The sequence below is a fragment of the Molossus molossus genome, unplaced genomic scaffold (genome assembly GCF_014108415.1).
Source record: "Molossus molossus isolate mMolMol1 unplaced genomic scaffold, mMolMol1.p scaffold_m16_p_8, whole genome shotgun sequence".
In the NCBI taxonomy this organism is placed as follows: domain Eukaryota; kingdom Metazoa; phylum Chordata; class Mammalia; order Chiroptera; family Molossidae; genus Molossus; species Molossus molossus.
In genome coordinates, this window is record NW_023425402.1 from 34,496,880 (window position 1) to 34,512,683 (window position 15,804).

Sequence of the window (15,804 nt, forward strand, 5' to 3'; positions counted from 1 at the left end):
GTGCAGGATACAAACGATTGTTGTATGTCTCTCACACCGATGCTTCTCTCTCTCTCCCCCCCTCCCTCCCTTCCACTATCTCTAAAAAAAAGAAAAAAAATCACTGAAAAAAAATATCCTCTGGTGAGGATTAACCAAAAACAAGGGATCAAAGTGGAAAACTTACAGTACTTTACCTCAAGGCTGTTATAAAGTAATCAAGACAGTGTAGTTCTGGCATAAAGATGGACAAATAGTTCAATGGAAAAGAACACAGAGAACAGAAATACATCCAAGCATATAAAGACAACTGGATTTCTGCAAAATGCAAGCAAGTTAGCAGCTAAATAATAGCCTTTTCAACAAATGGTGTTGGAACAATTAAATAACCATATACAAAATAATAGATTTCAATCCATACCTTGTATCATATATAAAAGTTAACTGGAAATGGATCATAAATTTGAATATATAAAATCTAACTTATAAAATTTTCATAAGGAAACAGAAAAAAATTTTGTGAAAAATATTTAGGCAAAGATTTCTTAGGTATGACACTTAAAACATAAAAGCACAGACCTATAAATGAGATTTCAACAAAATTAAGTAGTGCTGTTTAAAAAGACAAGGATAAGAAAATAACTCATGGTCAACTATTCCACAACAGAGGAGGCAACAATATAAAATGTCGTGTAAAGACAGTTTCTTCAGTAAGTGGTGTTGAGAAAACTAGACAGATACATACAAAAAACAAATAAATAAAATTGGACCGCCTTCTTACACCATATACAAAAATAAACTCAACATGGATTCAAGACCTAAGTGTAAGACCTGAAACTATAAAACTCCTATTACAAAACATAGGTGGTAAACTCTTAGATATCGCCAGTAGCAACATCATTTTGGATGCGTCTTCTTGGGCAAGGATAAAAAAAAAAAAAATAGGACTTCATCAAACTAAAAAGATTTTGCACAACAAATCAAACCCATAAACCAAAACAACAACCTACTGAATGGGAAGAGACATTCACAAATTATATATCCAATAGGGGATGAATATCCAAAATATATAAGGAACTCATACAACTTAACACCAAAAAAATCCCAACAATCTGAATGAAAAATGGGCAGAGGATCTGAATAGACATTTTCCCAAAGAGGACGTAAAAGATGCTCGACATCACTAATCATCAGGGAAATGCAAATTAAAACCACGATGAAATACCACCTCACGCCTGTCAGAAAGGCTATCATCAATAAACCAACAATAAACGGTGCTGGCAAGGATGTGGAGAGAATGGAACCTCATGCACTGTTGGCGGGGCTGTATATTTGTGCAGCCCCTATGGAAAACAGGATGGAGAGTCCTAAACAAAAAGAAAAAAAAAAAAGGAAAACAGAACTGCCATATGATCTAGAAATTCCATGCTTGGTGTTTATTTTGAAGAAAACAAAATGGACTATTATTCAGCAATAAAATAGAATTAAATCTGCCCTGGCTGGTCTGGCTCAAGCGGTTAGAGAATCAGCCCACAGACCAGAGTTATGGGTTCAATTCCAGTCAAGGGCATGTACCTCGGTTGCGGTTTGATCCCCAGCCCTGGTTGGGTAGTGCAGGAGGCAACCAGTCGATGTGGCTCTATCACCTTGGTGTTTCTCTCTATATCTCTCTCTCTCCCTCTCTCCCTCCAACTCTATCTGAGAATCAATGATAGAGTATCCTTGAGTGAGGATTTTTAAAAAATAGAAGAATGAAATCTTGCTTTTCACAACAAAGTGGATAGACATAGAGGGTATTATGCTAAGTAAAATAAGTCAGACAGAGGGACAAATACTGTATGATTTCACTTATATGTGGAATCTAAACCCCCCCAAAATGAATAAACAAAACATAAACCAACCCACAGATATAAAGAACAAGCTAATGGTTTCCAAAAGAGAAGGGTGAAAGATGGAAAATAATAAATAAATAGCACTGATAAGACAATGATGTCAAGTTACAGACTGGGGGAAAATGTTTGCCAATCACATAAAAAAAACTTGTATTCAGAATATATAAAGATCTCTCCAATGGCTAATAAACTTATGAAAAGTTGCTCACCGTCATTAGTCATTAGGAAAATGCAAATGAACATCACCACATCAGTATTAAAAATGGCTAAACTAAAAAGACTGACCATACCAAGTGTTGGTGAAAATGTAGAAGCAAAATGGATGTGCTATTGGTGGGAATGAAAATGTTGCAGTCACTTTGGAAAACAGTTTGATTGCTTCTTAAAGTTAAACAGACACTATTATGTGACCATGCCATTCTGCCACTAGGTGGAGTTGAATGAATGGGTACACATGTCTAAGACAAATGCATGCACTTACCCACACAAAGACTTATGTGCAAATGCAAATGTTCATTGCAGCCTATTGATAATAGCCAAAAACTGGACTTGAAGGTACCACTCAAGAACTTTCCAAGATAATGGGAATGCTCCATAATTTGATTGAGGTGTTGGTTATAAGAGTGTATATTTACCAAAAGTCATTAAATTATACATTTAAGGTCTGTGCATTTCAAATATGAAATTTTTATTTTTTTTTAGATGATCGAAAGTTTGTTTTTTTTAATTTTTTATTAAATGTATTGGGATATCATTGGTTAAGAAATTATATAGGTTTCAAAAACTTTAGAATAAACAAAAATGTTTTTTAAAAAAGAAATAGCCTGGCCGGTGTGACTCAGCGATTATTGTTGACCCATGCACCAAGAGGTCGCCAGTTCGATTCCTGGTCAGGGCACATGCCCAGGTTGTGGGCCAAATCCCCAGTGGGGAGCATGCAGGAGGTGGCCAAGCGATGTTCTCTCTCATCAGGTTTTAATCTCTCTCCCGCTCCCTTTCACTCCCTCTGAAACCAATAAAGAAAAAAATATATATATAAAAAAGAGGAAATAAATAAGAGATATGCCAGATGATTTGTTGAAATCTATACAACAAATAAGAAAATATGAAAAGCAAGACACAGAAATAGATGTATAATATCTCTTTTAAAACAAAGGTTTAAAAAATATCCTATATGCCCTGGCCAGTTTGGCTCGGGGGTTAGAGCATTGGCCTGCGGCGGTCTGGAGAGACCCAGGTTCGGTTCCCGCTAAGGGCGTGTACCTCGGTTGCAGTTTATCCCTGGCCCTGGTTGGTCGTGCGAGTGGCAGCCACTTGATGTGTCCCTTTCATGTCGATGTTTCTCTCTCTCTCTCCCTCCCACTCTCTCTGAACAAAAAATGGAAAAATGTCCTCAGGTGAGGATAAAAAAATGTATATATCCTATAGATTAAATATAATTATTTAAATGTGCTATAAACATATAATTATATAAGCATGGAAAAATACAGGAACATACCAGCTTACCAGTTTTTTAATATGGTAAGTCACTATATGGTTTATGGGTTAGAGAGGTAGGGAAAGGTATAAAAAAAGAGAAGGGGGAGAGAAAATCCAACAGAGAAACAAAGATGGGGGGAGGGGGACAGAGAATTCACTGAGTTGTGAGCTGTATACATGTATGATTACGTGCGTGCACTTATATAAAGTTATATATGCGAGGGCTGCCACAGTACACAACCCCAAGGAGGAATATTTCCCACGAGTGGCCACACAGTGCAGCAATACTTCATATGGTTGTGTGTGTATATATATAAGCATTTCTAAAAGACTATAGAAATAAAATAAAATAAGGAACTATTACTTTCATAATAAACCAATTCATTAATTCCTATTAGGGAGAGACTCCTGGTGACAAACCTTTATTTCTTACTTAACAGTGAGGTATTTAAGATTTTACTTATGGCTTCTGAATTGGATCTCAATCTCCTAAAATATATCTTAAGCTTTTCTTACTCTTAGGCCTAAATATGATCCATACATAAAAACACAATACAAACTCTTGTTTTCTTTATAATGTGATGACTTGGTTAAGTTGGATCCAGCTTGGGTTCAAATTAAGTTATAAAGGACCAATAGCCACAGTTGTTTTGAAAAAGCAATAAAATGACTAACTCAGAACTTCTTCATAAAAAGAAACAAAAGTATTATTACATATGGATTGTACTTTTGCTTAATAAGAAATAAAAAGTAATCTGCTAAAAGAACTACTACAATTAGTAAAATCATCTGATAGGGCCCTTCTAGTGGCTGGACCATATCTTCCTCCTATTTCTCCTCTGGTGGACTTGAACAGCGAGCAGTCGAACCGGAAGCGGGTTGCAGGTACATCTAGGGGTGTGGTCCCAGGAGAGAAGGCAGGTGCAGGAATTGTCAGCTGATGTATCAGAAGTGGTTCATAGGCCATGTCTTTCCTCCCGGACTCAGGCCTGTTGGTGTTTCTGTGGATCTTGGAGGAGCACAGGACGCAGTGTGGGGCTGAACTTGCTTGCTTGCTGTCTGTGGTCTTATGAGAGCTTGCCACATCTTAGCCTTTGTTGAGGGGAACTGAGGGCAGAAGCTTGGTGGTCTTAACTGCCTCCTTTCCTTCCCTGTTGGCAGAGAATTGGCAATAATTGGTCAGTTCCTTCACCACTGACCCACAAGAACAGACATTCACTGCTGGCAGCGACGGAGAGTCCAAAGGAATCTGAACACTGAAGGGACATGACATGAGCAGGTGAGCAATGCAAAATCAGAATATATGTAAGGGGACCATGTAACACCCCCCAAAAGAAAGGCCAAACTCATCATATAGAACAAAGTGTTCCCTTTGAGGAAGAACAGAAGATACAAAATTAAAAGTAAATATTAAATAGATGATATTGGAGCACAGAAGCAGATTTCTGGGGAAAACTTTGTATATTATATTTAATTAAATGGTTTTAGTATTTGTGCTGCTGAAGTATGCACCTTTAAATGATTTTAATATATTTACCATATCATTATTTAAACTTTAATGTATAATAATTAAAATTATATAATTATTATATAACATTTATCATAAATAGTTGAAAATTTCAATAGACAAACTAAAAATAGCAGAGTCACAGCTGAGAACAGGTTTACCAGTCCGGAAAATAAAAAATAGCCCTACATACAGAGCAAAATCAGAGAGCGGGAGGGGACAGAGTGACAAGGGCAAGACTGCCCTGGAAACTTGAGCAGTGTGGGAGTCTTTCTGGGGTGCCATCTGGACAAATTGTCTCCTTTAGGGTTTCCTTCTCCCATTGTTTTTCTTATGATGCTGATGCTTCTGGTCTGGGAACCAAACTTTGAGAAACACAAAGCAAGAAAACTCAGAGAGCCAAAAAAATACCACAAAGGCTGCCTCGCTGCCTTGCAAATGTAACTTAGTTCTTAATAATAAAAACTTCACAACATCCATATATTAAAAGTAAAACATTAAAAATATTTACAGTGCCCGGCCAGTGTGGCTCTGTGGTTGAGCGTCGACCCATGAACCAAGAGGTCGCTGGTTGCTGAGTTTGATTCCCGGTCAGGACACATGCCCAGGTTGTGGGCCAAATCCCCAGTGGGAGGCTTGCAGGAGGCGGCAAATCAATGTTCTCTCTCATCGATGTTTCTATCTCTCTCTCCCTCTCCCTTCCTCTCTCTCTAAAATCAATAAAGAGAAAAAAAATTTAAGTAAATAAAAATATTTAAAGTAACAAAAATCATAGAAATCATCATAAAAATAACAGATTTCACTATACTGACCAATCTTTACTTTTTTTCCAAAAGTAAAGACAAAATATAAGAAATTTGACAGGAAAGATTATTATCCAAGTTGGCAAGATACTATTGTTTTTTAAGTCAAAAGCATAAACCTTATGGTGATATGTAGACCAGATGTAATTCCCTGAACAGCTTAAAATAAACTTCCAAAAAGTTGTGTCCACAGTGAATTTCTAAGAATTAAAGTGCATTTTCTCCACTTTTCTCACTTTTAACTGAAAATGTTTTCCTTTTGTTTTAACTTATTGTTATTGTTGACTGTATTACAGATGTCCCTCCCTTTTCCCCCATTGGCCCCTCCCTCCCCAATACCACCCCACTCCTGCCTTCCCCACACTGCTGTCTGTGTCCGTTGCTTACGCATATATGCATAGAAGTTCTTTGGTTTATCTCTTCCCTCCTCACTCCACCCTTACCTTTGAGTACAACCAATGTGTACTTCTTTATTCCTTCATCTTCTTCACCCATCCCCCCAGCCCCCTCCTATCTGGTAAGCAAAAAAAGTTCTCTATATCTATGAGTATGTTTCTGTTCTGCTTGTTCATTTTGTTTGTAGATTTAATTGTTGATAGATATGTATTAATTGCCATTTTATTGTTCATAGTTTTGTTCTTCTCCTTTAAAAAGACCCTTCAACTTTTCATATAATACTGACTTGGTGGTGATGAACTCCCTTAGCTTTTTATTGTCTGGGAAACTCTTTTTTTTTTCCTTTATTGATTTTAGAGAGAAAGAAAGAAAGGAGAGAAAGATAGAAACATCAATGAGAGAGAACATCGATTGGCCACCTCCTACATGCTCCCCACTGGGGATTTGGCCCCAAACCTGGGCATGTGCCCTGACTGGGAATCAAGACAGCGACTTCTTGGTGCATGGTTCGAGGCTCAACCACTGAGCCACACCAGCCGGGCTGGGAAACTCTTTATATATCCATTTATTCTAAATGATAGCTTTGCAGGATAGAGTAATCTTGGTTGTAGGTCACTGCTATTCATCGCCTTGAATATCTCTTGCCACTCCTTTCTGGCCTACAAAGTTTCTTTTGAGAAATCAGCTGACAGTCTTATAGGAGCTCCTTTGTGGGTAACAAACTGCTTTTCTCTGGCTGCTTTTAAGAGTCTCTCTTTGTCTTTATTTAACCTTTTGTATTTTGATGATGATGTGTCTTGTGTGGACCTCTTTGGGTTAATCTTCTTTGGGACTCTGTACTTCCTGGACTTGTATGTCTGTTTCCTTCACCAACTTAAGAAAATTTTCTGTCATTATTTTTTCAAATAGGTTTTCAATTTCTTGGGTGCGCGCTCTCTCTCTCTCTCTCTCTCTCTCTCTTTCTTCTCTTTCTGGCACCCCTCATGATGCGAATGTTGGCACACCTGAAGTTGTCCCAGAGGTTCCTTACACTATACTCATTTTTTTGGATTCTTGTTTTTTTTGTTGTTATTGTTGTTTCTGCTGCTGTTCTGATTGGGTGTTTTTTGCTTCCTTATATTTCAAATTAATGCTTTGCTTCTTGGATTTACCTACTTTTTACTATTGATTTTCTGTAAATTAGTCTTTATTTCAGTTAGTGGATTCTTCATTTCTGATTGTTTTTTTTTATGTTGTTGATGTTCTCACTAAGTTCCTTGGAGGTCTCCGTAAGTTCCTTGAAGGTCTCACTAAGTTCCTTGAAGTTCTCACTGAGATCCTTGAGCATCCTTATAACCAGTGTTTTGAACTCTGCATCTGACTGATTGCTTATCTCCATTTTGTTTAGTTCTTTTCCTGGAGTTTTGTTCTTTTCTTTCATTTGGGACATGTTTCTTTGTCTCCTCATCTTGGCTGCTTACCTGTGTTTGTTTCTATGATTAGCTAGAGGTACTATGTCTCCTAGTCTTTGTAGGGTGGCCTATTGTTGATGGTGTCCAGTAGGATCCAGTGGCACAGCCTCCCTGATCACCCCAGCTGGGCCCTCGAGCTACACCTCTAGTGTGGACTGTACACCTGTCTGTTGTAATTGAGTCTTGATTGCTATTGGTACATCAATGGAAGGGATTTTGTGGGAGACATTTTGCATGGCATCCATTTTGTTAAAATCTGCTCTGCCATCACCTTCCCCAAGGCAGGATGTCTCTGCCTTCTGCATTTCTTTATCTCTACATTTCTTTAAGTAAAATCTGCTCTGCCATCTCCTGCCCCAAGGCAGGATATCTCTGCTTTATCTCTGCATTTTGAACCATTTACTCAGTCTTTTGTTCCACCCGTGCTTGGGGTGGTTCCTCAATAACTATCGCTTGATAACAAATGATCTTGTTTTTCCTGCCCTATATATTGTGTCAATTTCTCCAGAATAAACGAGACTTGATCAGAGCCCTGTCTTGTCTCCATTTCTCGTGTCTCTTGTCCCTCCTCATCCTCACTCCCCCTCTAGAGTCCTCGTTGCTCGACCTGCGGGACGGGTCAGGATTTAATGCTTTCCTTTTAAAAATGTTGATTCCACGTCTTAATGAAAAAGGAAACACAAGATTGAATGCTTGGGTAAAGTATGTTTTTGAAAAGTAGATTAGATTAATATTTTTAGCATTGTTTGTAATAGAGTATAAACTACACTGAGCCCAAACCACAAAGCCTTCGGACCTGAGGGGCATGAGAGAACGCGGGGCCCAGAGGTCGCAGTGCTGTCTGTAATTTCCTTAGGTAAATGAATCGGGCGGCATGCTTCTCTCTGGTGTGCAAGAACCTATTTACCCTTTGTAAACATTTATTGTTGAAATCCTAACATCATAAATCAAAGCCCAGCACTCACGTTTCCTAATCCTTTACTTTTGACAGGGTGTTTACCTAATGCTTTTTGTATTTAAAGGGATCCTCAACTTTAATTTATTTGTAAAAATCCCAAATTCTTTCATGCTTGATTACCAGAGAGGTGGAATAAACAACCACAGTTAGTATTCTGGCCAAAAACAAAACAAAATAAAATAAATCAGAAGTACCAATGTCTAGCTTATTGGCACAGTTATGAATTTAAACAGAGGTATACGCACATGCTTCACAAGGTGGTGTCCAGAATGCCTGTCGATGGCTAGAAAACACTATTACAGATCAAGTGGCTCACCATCAGATTAAAAAGAAAACTTTGGAGCATAGGTCATCAGTTACTTACAGAGATGCTGAAAGATTTTGGAAACAATATCTGTAACCACCAACCAAAGATGTACAGGAGCCTTGGCCATGGGGACCATTGGTATTATCAGCCTCACACTCTCTTGTCATCTAGAGTCAGACAATCTGTGCGTTTCTGAGAGCTCACGAGGATGCCCAGTTATGAAATGTGACTTCCTTAAAGGTGTGAAAAGATTCTGTCTTGCGGGTAGTATTTGTCTTTGTAATCTCAGCATCGCCTGGAGTCTGGCACGCAGTAAAAGTTCACAACATGCTCCTGATTGAAAGAGCTTTGCATTTGGTAAGTCACCATGACTCCTTGTAATAATTGGTTGCTCTCAGGCAAATAATGTCATAGGAACGCTGCTGTAAGTGTAAAGAAAGATTTATCCTGAAATGTTAACATGGCCACAGCTCGATTGCCCCCTGTTAATTGAAGGCTGAACAAGAGACTGCCTAAGTAAGGTCCATAGACTCTTAAAAATTATATAACGCTTGAAACAATTACACAAGTTTCTTTTCACAGAAAACATCTGCTGTGCCTAAATGCCAGAACATTCCTCACAGTCATGATTTTTATCCAGGGGGTAGGAGAACGTGGATGGATGAAATCAATTAGCAAGCCATTATTCCAACTATTAAGGCAGAGAGAAGGTCGGGAGGATTTAGTTGTTTGCAGGAACACCAGTCTGCAAAATAATAGCAACTACTTTTTCTTGAAAGCCTACTAGAAGCCAGGTGTCACACTAGCTACTTTGCATATACTCTTGCCAATTCTCACAGCAAGCTGCCCAGATCACACAGTTAATAAGCAACTGAGCAGAATGCAAGCCCAGGGTCTGGCAGCCTCCCGGATCCATACTTGCAGGTTGGTGGACTTCTCTGGGGCTGTTCCAGGAAAGCCAAGTGCAGAGGGGGATCAAGCAAGGTTGCTGAGCAGCAGCAAACAAGCAGTGGGGATAAGATGCTGAGAATAAGTGGGAATGAGAAAGATGGAGACTGAGATGGAGGGCTAAGCAGAAACCAGGTCTGAGGAGAGTGAGGTACAGTAACTCGTCCTCCTGATGACAAATCAGTCAGGTTCCTGGGGCAGGGGCGCAATGGCTAGCAAAGCCCTCTGGTGGGGCTCCCGAGGCTGTCGCCAGGGCGTTCCCCAAGGGCCACCCACTCTTATACGAGGTTTCCTGCTTGTCCCCCTACTGTAAACTTTTAAATGAAGTAATCAAAAACCAAACAAAATCTGGGTTTGAGCTCGCTATCAAAGCAAAAATGCATAATGGGTATAAAAAATTCAGGAGATAGAGAGAGTAGATTTTGACTTAGAAACGGTGAGAAATCACTTTACTGAGTAGAAAAGGAGCCATGCTGAGAAATGTGGAGCCCCAGTAGTTGAAATTTCTTCTTTTTCTGTCAAACTAAAGGGAAGAGAAAAATAGTTTTGAAAGAGAGAAGCACAAATCCTCTGAGGAAATTACTTCAACCACTAGATAGGGAGAGGTTGAGATAACAGACAGCTACCATGTTGAGATAGGTTCCCAGGGGTTGTTCATCTTTGATAGTGTGAAACTATATTTTTTACACTGAAAATTGATGCCTGAAATAGCATAGATGAAAAAGTAGAGGTTCAGTTTTGAAAGCTTTAGGAGAAAGAGAAAATGATTAAGACTGAGAAGAGTTAAAGGTAACACAGAAAATTAATTCATTATAGTGTGGTCTTTACATGCCTTTACATTTTGCCACACTTATTTGACCCAGTCATAATATACTATGTACCTTCAATTTCAGCTTTCAGAAAAAACATCATTGAATGTAAAGCTCCCCGGACAGGGGCTATGCTGTATACATCTTTGTAGCTCTCTGCTTCTAATCAGTCAGCCCACAGGGAACAGTACTAAATGAACAACATCTGTGTTTTTGGTCTAACTACTCCTTTGGGAAGATTATCCATTTGAACTCTAGGGACAGAACCCAGGGCCCAGGGCCAATCTCAGAAGCCGTCTGGGAGTACGTATTTGTAAATGTGTTGTGTTGCTGGGTTGGAAGTGTGGCCAACTGGAGAGTTTATGCCCCTCCAAAAGCATTCATATCCATTTTAGGTTTAAAACCCTGTGCCTTCCTTGCTTGGCCAATATGGCTCAGTGGCTGAGTGTGAACCCATGCAATAAGACGTCACTGGTTAGATTCCCAGTCAGGCAGGGCACATGCCTGGCTTGTGGGCTCGATCCCCAGTAAGGGGTGTGCAGGAGGAAGCCTATAGATGTTTCTCTCTCTCTTCCTCTCTGTAAAACATCAATTAAAAGATATTTTTTAAAAGTGAATTGCTCTAAAACACACAAACACACACACACACACACACACACAACATAAACAAAAAACCCTGTGCCTTCCTAAGGCTGTAGGTATGTATAGTGGTCCTTGGTGATGCTGGCTAAGCGCCTACTTAATTCTAGGAGCTAGAAACCTTTTGATAACTCAACAAAATAAGTAATGTGACCCATTTCACAGATGAAGAAATAAGCTTATAGAAGTGAAATAGCTTGCCTAAATTCACACAGCTACTAAGCAACTCAGATTGGATTTTGACCCAAGTCTGTCTTCTCTTTCTACTTTTACCACATTATTGACAGAAGCAAGCTTCTTGGAACTGTGTGAGAAAACAGAAGCTGATGGAATAAATTGCAAATCCCAGGCCCTAAAGTGACAGCAGATGTTCCACTGAATTTTACTTATTTTCTGTCCTCTTCAACGATGGTACCTTTAACTTTTTATTCACTCCTAAGGGGGGAAATTGTTTACAAGTGTTATTTTTTGAATGCACAATGTTCCCATGAGCAACTGAAGAGAAATTCTTTACTCTGTACATTTAAGTAAGCAGAAAAACAGAAACAGAAAAGACAAAGCTTATACTGTAGTCCTTTCAGAGTGACCCAGCAGGAGGGCGAGGTGAAGAAGGTAGAACACAATGGCTTTGCTTCCTAATGAGTGTTCTCACGACACCTCACTGACTTTGTGCTTGGAATAATTGGGATTTTATTCTTGCACTTCATTATTTGGAATTTTGAAATACAATGAGAAGAAAATAAGATCTCTAAACAGAAAAGAATGGAGACATTAGCAGCAATGATTTACATTACAAAAGTTTTTTTAAATCTCAAAAATATTTACTCTCTACGGTTTCTTACACTCTTCGCTCTCATAATACAATTAAATGCTTGTTTTGAATCTATTAGGCACTTACCCTAGACGCTGAAGTACAGGAATATTTCTTAAATATAAAGTGTTTGGAGCCCTGATGATTAAAGAGCACTTTGAAATAAAAGAAAACATCTTAGAAACAACAATAATGACTAATAAATATTTAGAGTTTCCCACCTAAGAGGCACTATACTAAGCACTTTATACTAATTTAATGCCTCCAATAATCACATGAAGGGGATAGTATTATTATCACAATTTTACAAATGAGGAAATTGTGACACAGAGAGATAAATCACAAGAATTCACAATTTTCAACCCTAGAGTCACATTTGTAAAAAAAGAGAAACGAGAGACAAAAAGTGGAAGGTACCTTAGAGATCCTTCTGTCCATCATTTCTCCAGCTATGTCCTATACGAGAAGATCAGGGACAACAAATCCCTGGTCAGATAAATTCAGAGATCACAGCATATTCTATTCAGTATCTCTCTTGGTCAGTCACAACTTCTGAATTTTTTGAATCCTTTTACAAGTTCATATCACCTTTAAATTCAAAATAAAAGTTAAGTTTAATCATTAAGAAACTATGAAACACCATGCTAAAAAGCATTTGAAAAGTTTTATTTTTTTCATACAGGTTAATATTCCCCCTTCTGTAATTTCATTTTTTTTTTTTTTTTTCATGTCATCAGCCAAGCTTTGTTTCGTAAAAGTACCTTAAACAAAATGATTAGTAGAGTTATTCAGGGTTTGGTACACTAGAGGCATCAAATCCAAGCAAAGAATGTCTTTTAATTGGTTTAAAAAGAAATTTAAAAAGGAATGTATGACAGTCCTTTCTGTGGTCCTGCAAAGCCTAAAATGTTTACTATCTGGCCCTTCGTAGAAGTTTTTCAACCCCTGAAATAACCAAACGCTGAAATGGCAGGTACAATTTAAGGTTTCATATTTACAATGTAAATAGAAGATTGTTTTCTCCATTCTACTAGTGAAGTAACTAATTTACAGAACAATCAAGAACAAGTAAATGGCAGTGGAACCAGAATGGTTACTGGTGTCACTAGGTGTGCTTAGCTTTGGCAAGTGAAAATATCATGTTGTGAACTCAGGGATACATGAAATAGAATTTATTTCTACAACAATTTAATTTCTATTTCTTATTCTACTTGGGAACTGAAAGTTTATTAATTTGGGGCTCCCTCCCTTCTTTTTCCCAGTGTTGAGTCACATTCTGAGGGCGAAATTTGGTTATGGAGTCCATGCTAGTACGGCCGAGGCGGGCCCCACCCTTTCTGTTCCTGGGTACTCCGTCTCACCCCGTGTGCCGCCCTGCTTCCCATCCACACAGCCTCTTCGGGGCTCTCCTCCATCACTTCCTTCCTACTATCTAAGGTCCTTACAGATTTACTAAACAGCCTGCTTCTTTGTGCCTGGACAATTTATTGCTTGCAATTGGGTTAATATTTGCTTATCTCAAGTCTTAACTCTTCTCTAAACTTAAGAACATAGAACTCTTAGCTTCACTGTGTTCTATAATACTTCTTTATAGCATTTACTATATTATAATTAATTATTTTTCCAATGTGTTTGCCCCATGGTTTCTAAACACTTTTTGAGAATAGGTACCATTTTGTTTTTTCATTTGTGTGTCTCCAGTTCATAGCAGTTTCTGATTCATACTAAATTTTCAGATATTGGTTCAAGTTAATAAATCTCTAAATCTCCCCATTAGACAAGGCTTTTCAGACTTATATCTGTCAGCACTTGAGTTATTGTATATATCAGGAATAAATTGAAATTGCCTCAAATTATTATTTTACTGGGAAGACTTGTCTTCTTGTATCAATATGATTTTTGTGTGTATATATAAATATTTACATATACAAGCCTGTGGTCTTTAAAAACATATAATAGAAAGTGGAACTGATGAGGAAATCAGGTATTATCAAAATAGATGGAATGCTTTACTAAGTATTAAATGAGTCCAAAATAGTTTCTGGCACATGGTAGCCACTACTTGGATAGTCACTGAATGAACTTTGTGCAGGTAAAAGAATCATTTATTTTAGATACACTTTCTATCTGCCCCCGCTCTTCCTGGGGAAATGAGGGAGCTCTGAGTGGCCCCTAATCTCTCCAAGTTTTAACTTTGTTGTCTGCTCATCTGCTATCAAAAATGTACTTCTGCCCTGGTTGGTGTTGCCTAGTTGGTTGGGTGTTGTCCCATGCACCAAAAGGTTGCTGGTTCAATTCCTTGTCAGGGCACATGACCAGGTTGTAGGCTCCATCCCCAGGAGAGGGTGTGCAGGAGGCAGCTAATCAATGTTTTTCTCACATCAATGTTTCACTCTCTCTCTTTTCCTCTCTCTAAACATCTATAAAAATTTTTAAAAAGATGTACTTCTTCTGTAGCCTAGTAGCCCAGTTGGTTAGAGCATGGTCCTGATACACCAAGGTTGTGGGTTCTATCCCTGATCAGGGCACATGCAGGAATCCACTGAGTGCATGAATGGGTGGTATTGCATGTCAATGTTTCTCTCTCTCCCTCTCTCTCTAAAATTAATAAATATTTTAAAAATGTACTTCTAGATAATAGGAGACATTGCATTATACACATACTTGTCAGAGCTCAATCTGCATGTCCAGCAGCTTCAATGTAGAGCTGAAGCAGATACGAACCTATGGGAAAACCATGCAAAAAATATATGTACCTGACTGTGCTAACCTAGCTCCCATGGGATGTCTTCCCTAAGTTATGACTTAGTATTTATTGGCTTTGTTCTGAGAAGGAAGTTTTCACATTCCCTGTGAAATCAGTTGAACATTATGGGTGGTTCTAGAGGTGCTTCCCAAGAACTTGCTAAGGGGGGAAATAAGGTAGTTCTCAATAAAACTTATTAAGTTAAAATGTGTTTGAGAAGGGAGGGAGGGGAGCGAGAGTGAGTCTCCTAGAACCAGAGTGTAGCATAATTAACATGTACAAATCTAGTAAAATGATGCGTCAATTGGGATTCAATTAAATACAGTCAGTGTGTATCTAGGAAAAACAATTCAATCTGGAGAACTTGAACAATCTGGTCACTTGGGAGGTGGTCTCTGCTAAATAAAGGAAGGCACATAACCAACTATTTGTCTCACATCAATTCCATGCTCATCTACCAAAAGAGGATGTGTTGTTCTGATGTAAGTATTCCAGTTACTGAAATATTTTCCACTGTAACTCCAACTTGATAATGTGATTTTTTAATGTATTCATGATATCAGACATACAATCTTAGTAGATATCGATAAGGTCCAATTACTGCCAAGGGCCACTCAACTACAAATTCCTAGACCAAGTTTTGAAAGGACAGGGACTATCTTCTTCAAACCTAGAAAATGAGTAACTGCTATTTAATGCCTGGAATATGTAAGAGCTCGGATGTTTGCTGAGGAGAATGAATAAATGATGCACCCATAATGCTAACTCACTTCGAGACTTCTCGGAAGCCAACTAGATGTCCCCTGGAGATCTCAGATTCTGTCTTCTTGCATGCGCCTTCCGATTTAAATTTTAGCAAAGACATTTGTTCATTGTTAACATTCTTTTTCTAAGAATTTACAATGCAACTTCCTTCTAAATTTTAGTGCCAGAAAAAAAATGATCTCTAAGCAAACTTGAGTGTTTCCTTGTATCAAATGTAAAAACTTCATCATCCATCAGTCTCCTTTTTGTCTTGGCTGCCAGGAAATTCAGACATATTTATATATAACTGTAATGACTATTTCATCTTCTGATAA